Source organism: Nicrophorus vespilloides, unplaced genomic scaffold, assembly GCF_001412225.1.
Source record: "Nicrophorus vespilloides isolate i.1.1-1 unplaced genomic scaffold, Nicve_v1.0, whole genome shotgun sequence".
Taxonomy (NCBI): domain Eukaryota; kingdom Metazoa; phylum Arthropoda; class Insecta; order Coleoptera; family Silphidae; genus Nicrophorus; species Nicrophorus vespilloides.
In genome coordinates, this window is record NW_017099515.1 from 157,567 (window position 1) to 169,300 (window position 11,734).

The window sequence follows — 11,734 nt, forward strand, 5'->3', positions numbered from 1 at the left end:
CCTAGACAAGTACACAATTTTCTGGAAATTTCTTTGTCTCATTTTATTCACTTTTTGTACCTCAACAAGTTGGACATTCACGCGTTATCCATACAAACTAGAAAACTAATTTCCATAAACAGAACTTGATTACAACAAAACTAAAATGGAAATTTTAAAATACAATATACAAATATACAATAAACTTATCTAAATCGAATAATTGAGAATAAAGTTAAACGTATTGAAATAATTGAAAAAAATACTAAATTTTTAATTTAAATTATCAATAATTAGCTGATATAATTCTGTGACACAAATTTTGGCAATTTTCCGGAATGTATGATCATTTCATTATATTTTGGAAGTATATTGATTCAAAGATTATACAATGTATAATCTACAAAAAAAGTCACCAAGTTAAAAGTAGTCTATATCATCTAGAATTGTTATTGTTTAAAAGTATTCTGCCAGAATGCCGTGACCAGGATTCGAACCTGGGTTACTACGGCCACAACGTAGGGTCCTAACCACTAGACGATCACGGCTTGATTTCTACAAAAAAGTCACCTTTCTCCAAGAAAAAGTAGTCTATATCATCTAGAATTGATATTGTTTAAAAGTATTCTGCCAGAATGCCGTGACCAGGATTCGAACCTGGGTTACTACGGCCACAACGTAGGGTCCTAACCACTAGACGATCACGGCTTACTTTCTAAAGATTTAAACACATTTACCGAATGAATCGGATTATTTTATACGAATTTAATGTATATTTCAATATTACCTGTGTAGCAAAAGCATTGAATTATGGAATTATATAACTAAATGGGAACATATTGCGCTCAATTAAATTTTCAACTGCACATGAAAGACTTTATTTCACGGATGGAATCGTGATTTGCTCAGAAATAAATTGGTTTTACTGTATTAACAGTCAGATGTAATAAGCCAGACCAGTCTCAGTTTTGTAATGAAATCTTCCTTTATATTCAACTCCAGCTTTCATTTTTATTGTACATTATCTTCATTTGATTTGAACAAGAAATTTTAACATAATTTGCTAGATTTCTTTTTATTATTTAAAGAATAACGTATATATTTATAATTATTGATTTCTATAAAAATATTAAAATATATAGATCGGCTAATTTACTAAACTTTACAACTCTAGCGATAAATACCATCTAATACATTTTTTTGTATGATATGCGTGTTATGATTATACTTTTCTACATTTATGAATGAAGAGGTTGAGGAATGCGAGACAAAACGCTGGTTGAGCTTGTTTTTTATGTGCGTCGTTGTACGTGATCCAGAATGAAGGTCAAAATACATCTATTCAATTATGCTGAGACACGGACCAAAAAGAAAGTGTGCGCGAGATAGACGTAGTTAATTATGTAAAAAAAAACGTTATATTTGTAACGTAAAAGTATCTTGCTTGTTCGGTAAATGTCTTAGTCTTAAGCTATGTTTTGCCAAAATCTTTCACAATTGATTCGTTTCAAACGTTTTTTTTTTTAATATTAAATATTGATCTGTTTATATTTTGGTCAATGCTGCTGAAATAATATGGGTAATAGATTGTGCCAATATCTCGCATAGTACGAGTAATTGGTTTATCAATATCTGTTACTGTTTGAAACCGCACTAATCGAGAAATTTAAAAACGCATAAAAATTAATAAAAGAAAAACAAATTTTCGATATTAATTAAAGTAAAAGATTTGTTTGATTATATTGAATCAAAGAAAATAATCAGTGCTAAAAACGGGAAGTCAGTGGAAACAGCTGTTGCATTTTAATAAAGTTGATGTTTCTGATTAAAACGCTCCACAAGTCAAAGGATGCAGAATTTCATTACTTTGTAAACTGTACAGTCCTATCCGGCTTTGTACGTTTTCCACTCTTGATATCCATTTTTGTATTATTATTTCTTGTAACCGCAATTATTGTTCTTTGTACCTTTGTTATTAATTAACGATGTTGAGATCCATCATCCAATGAAAACTTGACCTTCCATACATGCAAATAAGTCCTTTTTGATGCTGATACAGTCCTTTCTCCTACCCTTACGCTACATGTAATTATTAGTCTGTTCTGTCGGAATACAATGCATTAATTAGTTTCGAATAGAAACAAAAGGCTAATTGCTACATGTTCCGCATACAACCGGTCTTCCTAATTGCAAACACACGCACGTTACGATTCAACTGACCGCGTTTTAATCAGAAAATTCCTTGCCAAATTCTTTAGTTAACGTATTTGCTTTCAATGCAATATATATTTGTAATTAAAATAATTTAGAAATTTGTCTACTTCACAAAGTATAGTATAAAATATGAACAATAAATAAAAAGAAAACTATTAAATGAGAATAGTACGAAAATTTTCAAGATAAAGCTATTAGTGGCTATTAGTTGTCCCAACAATTAAGTTGATTTATTATGAAAAAAGTTAAAGACGAGAAAAAAAAAATAGAAAACATTGAAATAACATAATTTTTTGAATTGTTCAAATATTTCAGATTAAATTTATTTAGAAAATTCAATAAATTAGATCATCCAAACTTGATTAAAGAAATATTTATGTAATATTGAATTTATTAGTTAATTGTCTGAATTAATGAAATAATAATTATATATAGAGTTTTTACTTTTTTTTAAATTTATATTATTTTGTTTTTTTTAACTATCCAATAAGTTATAATAATTATTATTGTTAATTTCTAGATAATAAAAAAAAATAATAATGACAAGAATATTTCTTATAAAATTATATAAAATTTCAATAGATATAGATTATAAATTAATACTTTTTAATTAAGTAATTTCTTTATAAAAAAAAGTTTTATAGGTATGCTATAAAATTATGATTAAAAATGGGATTATGAATATTAGCTTTAATCGTATCAAAAGTTTGTTTATATTTGATGTTGGCTATTGAACATGCGAAGGCTTTCACGATGAATTCAATTTTTGTTGGTTCGGCTAATGGAAACAGCAGTGTCCGATCAGGCTTTCAATATCATAACTATTTTAATTAGTTTATTTGCTTTTCGGTGTATCGACGAAACATTCCAGGTGTAGTAGTAAACGGTATTATCCCTCGAAAACTGAATTACTGTTGATCTCGTTCCGATTTTGGAAGTAGGGCGAAATTAAATTTTAATTGGAAATTCAAAAGGACCGAACGAAACAAAAACAAAACAAAAAAAAATCTATGGCCATAAAACTGTACTTTATCACCTTTCGCCAAATTGCAATCAATTAAATATCTAGTTTTGCATTTCGGGTTCAACGGATTTATATGCACTTTATAACCATGTCATGTGTTCGATCGCTATCGTACACGTAATTCCTAAATGAAAATGTTAATTGCGAAGGAAACTTGGTTACTTGGTCGTCGTCCTCGCGGGATTCCTCGGACGATATCGATCAGGGTTCAACAGGAAGTTTAACGGAAAAGGAATTGAAAAACGTGCCCTTATTTATTTACATCTTCGAATTCTCTTTTTCTACTCAAATCCATTCTCGTTCCCATTCTTACGCCACTTTTGCCCTCAATATCCATTAAGAAGAATTTTATAGCGTCTCGCCTCACAAATTCCCACTAATTATCGCTCACCGCCATCTATTATTAAGTGCACTTATCCTAGACTTCGTTTAATTCGATTATCGAATTTATCACTTACCCGGCGCATCCACCATTCAATAAATTGCATTCTAGAAAATTCATTTCATATTTTATTTATTTAAACAATTATCAACATCAAAATATAATTAATTTTTCTGGAATTTGTTTAAATAAACTCTATGTTACCCGACTCATCCACCATTTCATAAATTTTATCTCTTATGCGAATTACATACATATTTTTTTATGTACTTTAATCCAATAGTAATTTAATATATATATTTTTTACACTTTTATATGTAAACAATGGTTAATATTATTCTATATGTTACGGTCAAAACACATAATCCGGTAAATGCATACATTTACCGGGAAAAGTAGATATATGATGCTGCCTCCAGATTTTTACCGCACGTAATCGTTTATATACAGTAACATATATATTTCATTTTTATTTATTTTATTGCAATATCAATTAGTCATTTGATACAGAATGTTTACTTTTTTTCAGACTTAACAAGTTGCATTAAATTGCAACTTTTTTCAACCACCAACCGTGTTCAATACGTGCAGGGTGAGTATTAAATAAATATTTATTTATTAACCAGAACAGTTGCTTATTGAATCATTTTAGTACTAGAAAGTTGTGATGTAATAATTTATAATTATTGATACATTTATTAATCTATATTAGAATCATTGTTGAAAATGAAATATTCATATTTTAACTAAATTTACTAAGAAATTTGCATTCATAAATTCACTCAAGAAAAACAATTATTGTTTAAAACGAATATGATTTTTTTTTGCAATTGTATATTTTTGGTTTATAAAAAACTTAAATTATGAAATTATATAATTAATGAGGAATTTGAATCAATAATCATACATGTTTCATTTTCAAATGTTCAAGAAATATAAAAATTATTTATATTGCTCTTGAACTTTACAAACAAATATTGTGTTCAATATATTTCTTTCATATTTGTATTTGTTATTACAATATAATAATTATAAATATTTAAACCAAAATATGTAATGTTCTTTAGACCTACTTGAATATTTTAAGATGTTACATAAATAAATGTACTCTAGGAATGTTTAAATAGTGAATGGGAATATTACTAGAAACAATAAAGCTTGCGGCAAAATTCCAGTGGAATATTTTATATTCTATTATAGATAATGTTATCTTCAACACTTCAGTCCTGTTTCGATATCAGCTTAATGGTCTTGAAAAAATACGTAGGATGTATTGAATAAAGTTTAACGAAAAATAACCTTTTTGTCGTAAAGGAAAAAAATCAACAATAATGGTAAATTATTGTCGAATCATTTCATTTCAACTTATTTAACCCTTTGTAGTCTGATGGTACTTATAAGTACCGGCACATTTATGTCACTATTTAAAGTATAAAGACACGTAAAACAGACCTAATTACTTGTTGGTTACTTTAATGTAATCTTTATAATGTATACAAAAATGATTTGTTTACAATTGCAAACACCAAGTGAGTATAAAATTACATTTAAGTAATACTTGTCACTTCTGTATAGATTATTTTTTATGTTGTAACAAAAATAACAATTGTATAGAAGCATACCATAAAATCAGTTTATAAAATAATATTGTTACTATATATATATATGAAAATTGATCCGTTTATGTAATCTAAATTAGTATACTTATTCACATATTTATTTCATTGAAAACATTGTTGAATTTTAATAAAAATTTATAGCCAATTTAATATTAATGTGTTTTAAAAGAAAATCAATTTTTAACTATGACCAAGTAACAAAAATATGTTTTTTTTATCAGAATGAATATGAAAAAAATCAAAAAGCAGTATTAAATTAATGTTATGATGAAGATGTTCTGGCACTAGGTTAATTACTCGGAAGAGCGTAGACTTCAAACGGTTCGGAAGATAAATTATTAAGTGCATGCTACTACATATTAAAGTGCTTCATGTAAATAGATTTTGGAGACTCGTAAAAAAATATATTATATAATAAAAATGCGTTTGGATCGGTGAAACATAAAAAGCTTAGCTCACACATTTTTTTTCCGGATTAATACCTTTCAATGAACGCGTGTAGAGAAAATTAGGTTCTGAACAACTTCAAACTATTTCGCTCTGCACGAATTACGAAATGCACGAGACGTATATGAATATAATCATGTATAACATTCCGAGTATTTCATATAACATGAAAATTAACTGAAACATCAACTATATTAATTATATATAGTCTTTATATATATAATTTAAAAGACAGAAATACCACTGGTAAATAGCATTTATTATATTGAAATTAAAAGCTAATAACTTAATAATTAAATTAAGAAAATGCTATGAATAAAAAAAATAATATCTGTTGTTTTATAATGTATTTAACCTATAATTTTGTTCTTTTATAAATTGTTTGTTTTTCAGTTGAACTATAATATTGGTTTTCTTAAGTGTTTAATGGTGATTGTCACTAATAATTGAATTTATAGTAATTTTCAAGTAATTTTTCACTTTTCAGTTGATCTAACTTTGTGTTATCATAAGTCTATATAGTAATACATTTTTAATGGTGATTTCATTCATAATTGAATTTTTAGTATATTCCAAATGATTTTTGAGTTGATCTCGAATTATAATTTTCTTAAGTATTTCACGGTGATTTCATAAATAATTTATAGTATTTTTTGAATGATTTTTCACTTTTCAGGTCATCTTTAATTTTGACACTAATAATTGGATTTATAGTCATTTTCAAGTAATTTTTCACTTTTCAGTTGATCTAACTTTGTGTTATCATATGTCTATATAGTAATACATTTTTAATAGTAATTTAATTCATAATTGAATTTTTAGTATTTTCCAAATGATTTTTCAGTTGATCTAGGATTTTCGTTTTCTTAAATATTTCATGGTGGTTTCATAAATAATTTAATTTATAGTATTTAAATGATTTTTCACTTTTTCATTTCATCTATAATTTTGGTTTTCTTAAGTGTTTGATGGTGATTTAATTAATTATTGAATTCATACAATTTTTCATTTGTTTTTTAGTTAATCAGTTAATCTAAAATTTCATTTTTTTTAAAGATTATATAGTAAAAAATTGCTTAATTGCAATTTTCAATAAAAACGTAACGAAAAATTCTTTATGACTTCAATTACAAAGTTCTAAAATTATAAAATTTATAAAATCTTTAAGTGATTTTTCTTTTATTCCGTCAATCTTTAATATAGTCCTACAATTTTTCAACTGTTTTTATTAGTTTTAAAATTTTTCATTTGTTTTCAGTTTTTTTCAGCTATAATTTCGTTTTTTTTTAAGATTATTTAGTAAGTAACAAATTATTTCATTATAATTGTAATTGTAATTTTGATTTGATTTATATTTTCAAGAAAAACGTGACATAAACTTATGTTTTCAATAACAAAGTTGTAAAACCATAAAAATTTTACAATCTTAATAATTAAAAATAAGCAAATATTAAAGTAAAGTATTTTGTTTTATATAAGTAAAAACTAATACATATTAAAAAAATGTACACTTTTATTTTAGCAAATTCATTCACAAATAAAATAATTACATCGTACGATATTTTTTTCTAGCATACTACGTAAATTGGTGAATTTATGTAATACAGCGCTGAGTGCACTAATTGCTGTTGAAATAAAAGAGATGTTGGAGAATGGCGTTTTCAGAGTAGCGTGTGAATAGGTTGAAATAAAAGTGATGCACGGCCGAGGGATGAATGGAAAATCTTGAATATAAACGACGTCGTGATAAGCGGAGAATAATAAATTGTTAATGGAATAACTTTCGTGCATTAAAACGAGAAAATTAATATTCCCGAATAAATTCAGCCGCAGAAAGTTTTACCATAACCTAACCTAACTTAACCCATTTTAAAATAACCAATAAAACCTATCACAACTTAATCATATATGCTTATGTTAAGCATTATTTTAATAGGAATAGCTTTTTTTTATATAAATTTAGTTACTTTTAAATCAATTTAACCACGGATGAGCAATCTGTGGCATGTGCTGTTTATGCAACCCGCCAAAACTTTACTTTTTCAGTTAATAAATTACAAAAAAAAGTCAATTAATAAAATAGTTAAGATACAATGAAGTGTCCCATACGTTTATTTTAAATAAAATAACGACTAGTAATGTTTTAAATCTGTATATATGCAACAAAGAAAGTAGTCTTTAGTATTTATTGAATTATTTACTAATAAAACACTTCAATGCTAAAGGAACTGCACAAAAACAACGTGTTATATAACTTCAATTTTATATTCATATTCATTCATACTTAACATTCTTGTAAAGAAAGGTTACTCATTACCCACCAACGTCCCATTTTTAGGACGCAGATTCAACAATTTTTTTCAGAATAATTTCAACTAGTAAATGAGATGAGTAGTATAGAGATACAGGTCCAGCATCCTGGCGAAGAAGGGGAGAGGTTTTAGTGCGGTAAGAATCCCACAGTACCACGACTCCACCCGTGTCCCTATGTAAGGTTTCCTGTCTTCTACAAAAAAATGCTTTTTTTCATATACTTCATATTGTGTGTCCACAAAAAGACATTGTATTGAATACATTACAAGTAAATATTTTACATCTTCAAAGTTCATGTCTATTTTTTAGGACATTGGCATAATATGATTTATCTAGATGATGGTCCGTTATTATGAAAAACACCCTACTAAAATGTACATGCATGTGTAGTTCCAGCGGATATTTATACAATTTTGATCCATATTCTGACCCCACCCGACAACATGGAAGAGCATGAAGTCTTTTTCGACAATTTTTTTACAGAACATGATATTCTAACAGACCTAATCGAACAAAGCAATGTCCATTTAAGGTATGCAAATAAATGGAAAAAAAGAAAGATGATATTATGAAAGACAATTTGACAAAGATAGCGAAATTCGTATGGTGCGTTGGAATGATAACAGGAAGAGTTGGGGGAAGAGTAAGTTCTGAAGTGCGATTTGACAGAATTGATCACATAATAATACCAATAGATGCTCATCTCCTGCTCCTTGTGGCAAGAAAACAACAAGAATATGTAGACGTTGTGATAAATATTTTGCAGAGTTTCATACGCCATAAGTTTTATTAATTTGTTCAATTGTTTTCTTGCATTGTCAATATAAGTTAAAAAATAAATAAAAAAAAAACAGCTAACCTAAACTTTCATATTATTTTAAATGGATTAACGTTAATTTATTTAAATATTTATTTATTATTATACAAATACATTTTTCAAATGAAATATGAATTAATAATGATTACTACCTTTCTTTATGTTGTGATTGAGTTTTTAGGAATGAAAATACTGAAATTCTCGTGTGAAAAGATTGATAAATGATAAATTGATGATATATACTAACAACATATTTTTATGAATGTTTTTTTTTACAAAAGTTGAAATAAAGCTATTTAGGTAGAATAAGTTAAAAGTATGCAAATATTGTTATACAAATGAAGGATGAATGAAATGAGCATTAATAATGAATACATTTGATGATTCATAAATATCAAACTATATTATAATTGATAAAATTTCTCGAATAAATTAGTTTGTAATTTGATGAATTGTTTCGAAATTAATATTTTGGCAATTACAGTTGTATGGCAAACACCAAAGATTAATTAATATTTATTATAGCAGAAAATGTTTAAAGTTAAGTTGATAAAAGGAAAACACATAAACAATAATTAGCAAACTCACGTGAAACATGAACTCTCCATACATTAAATTATTCAGTGCGTTTAATTTAATTACGTGAAAGTTGGATTGGATGCGGCGCACAGTATCTGCAGAGGAGGATGCGAGATGATGTATAATCAGATGCAAATGAAATCTTGTCTATTTCGGAAAGTGTTTCTGTCCGGTCGGAGAGGACACAAAATAAATGATGGATGGACTTCGGGCGACACCGAAGTAATAAACTGGCCAACGGTGTAATTGATTAAAAGGACACAGCTACTGGTGTCATTAGGGCGCTTTTTTCGCTGTCAGGAGATTTATGGGTCCAAGAATCGATAGAGGCGGGGGAATTCAGAGATAGTCGAATTCGTTTTGTTTTCATCCAAGTGGACGGTACGGTTTTTAATTTAGCGGTCGAAAACCGCAACATGTTCGCAAAAATCAGAAGAGCAAAAAAAATATATATATCAAGATGAGGGGGTGGAAATCCTTGTGGTCTGACGAAGCGAATTCCCTGCGGCCGCATTTATAATTGATGTGTGTATGCGAGTGGAGAATGGTTGGAAATTTTCACTGAAAAATATTGTATGAAACCTGAAATAAAACGAAAATGCATAACTTTAACCTGCTTCTGTATACAGCGCGGTCAGAGCGGAATTACGTAATGTCCGGTTTCTATGAAACGTGAACATCTGCAACGGCTGAAACAACAACAAACAAACAAACAACGCTTCGACTCGAATCCGAACGTTGTATCATTTATTATTAGTTTCCTCATTATAAACCGGATACACGGTAGTTTTTTTTGTGTAACTCTGTATCCGTTAAGAAAAGGTAATTGTTTCCAGGTTTCACTAAAGTTGTAATTGCACTGTAATAATAATAACAACGTTTGTTGTTTTATAGATTTTTTTATCTATATGTTTATCTATAATGTCAAATATTTAATCCGTAAGTACTATGGATGGGTCAGAGTGACCCACCTGATATTTTTTTTCATTCGCATTCTATTGTAATTTAATTGTGGGGGTTAATCTTCTAGCTATTCCTATTCTAGTGCACTAATTCGTACATCGACAAGTTGTTTTTTTTGTTGAAGTAAACAACAACGTTTTTTTAATCAGTTTTAAATTATGTTAAATTCATTAAATGATAAGAATTGATCTATGTATATTATACAATATTTACCAAAGGGGTCATTTTGACCCAAAAGTAGTATATTAGTATATTATAAGTGATTAATTGTTAAACAAAATGTGGAAAACAAACTGTTTGGATAATACTATATTGTAAACTTATAGATGTAAGTGTTTATTTTTGAAAATAAGACTAAAAACGGTTATTGATATTATAGAAAAAAAGTTTTCTAATATTTAATAAAAAAACATGTTATTCGAATTGCAGTGATTACTATACGATATTTTAAAGTTATATTGATTACAAACTATTTTTAGATGATTGATGACTATGAACATTACTATAAACAGGTGACATTAGGAACATCTATCAAACAAACGTATTTGTTGACCAGTTATTAGGAAAACTTATTAGCAAATGAAGATAGTAATATTAAACTTAATAAAGCATCATCTTACTGTGCGTGGGTAATAAACTTTAGATTAATCTCTACTTTAAATCCGGTGCAAACTTCTTGAAGCGACGGCTGCCCGAACTTAGCAGGCACACACATAGACACACCTAGATCAACACAGAAGTTATGATTGCACAACATCGTAGCTTAACGTTGCATTAGCCAAAGTTTGCTCGAAATAAATGCGTTAATTAATTGGTTTTAATTGCGTATCAAGTGCTTCATCTGTTTGTGGCGGAGGGTCTGCATCTGACCGTTGTCGTCGTGTGGCGAACATTAATTTGGGGACGTACGGAATTTTAAAAATGCAGTTTAAACCCTCGTAAAGTGTCCCATTGTGGGTGGGGGGTTGGTGGATGATGGCAAGGGTCGTTCGTCCAGTAAGTAACGCAGTGACAGTGTCCGCAAGGATGTTTAAGCGGCCGTGAAACTTTAGGATGCTGGGGGTCGGAAAACGACGTGACAGCACTAAGGGATGATTTTCGATCTCTGCCAAGTCTCAAGCTTCTGCACACCAAATTTCGGCATACACGCAGTTTGAGTGTGATAGAGAAAGACATATTCGGCTCACCCCATCCAATATTCTATAAAACGGGGAACGAAAGAACGAAGGAGAGATGGAGAAGAAAAAAAAAACTATATTTATCGCCTGGAGTAGAAGGGCTGTGAAGGGAATGCAAGCGAGGCGACATTCTGCAGCTCGAAGAAAAATTTATCCCAAAAACTTTCGGAAACAGGCAGCGTTACCCTGCGGCCTGTTGTCCTTCGTTTAGAATTTGTT

General features: G+C 28.6%; 2 non-coding genes across 2 annotated transcripts; both read right to left on the reverse strand.

The window, feature by feature from the left end:
• Window positions 1-455: 455 nt before the first annotated feature.
• Window positions 456-527, reverse strand: Trnah-gug. The gene has a single exon. It is a non-coding gene; the product is annotated as a tRNA-His (tRNA).
• An 88-nt stretch (window positions 528-615) lies between these two features.
• Trnah-gug lies at window positions 616-687 on the reverse strand. Its single transcript has one exon. It is a non-coding gene; the product is annotated as a tRNA-His (tRNA).
• Between the last annotated feature and the right edge of the window lie 11,047 nt (window positions 688-11,734).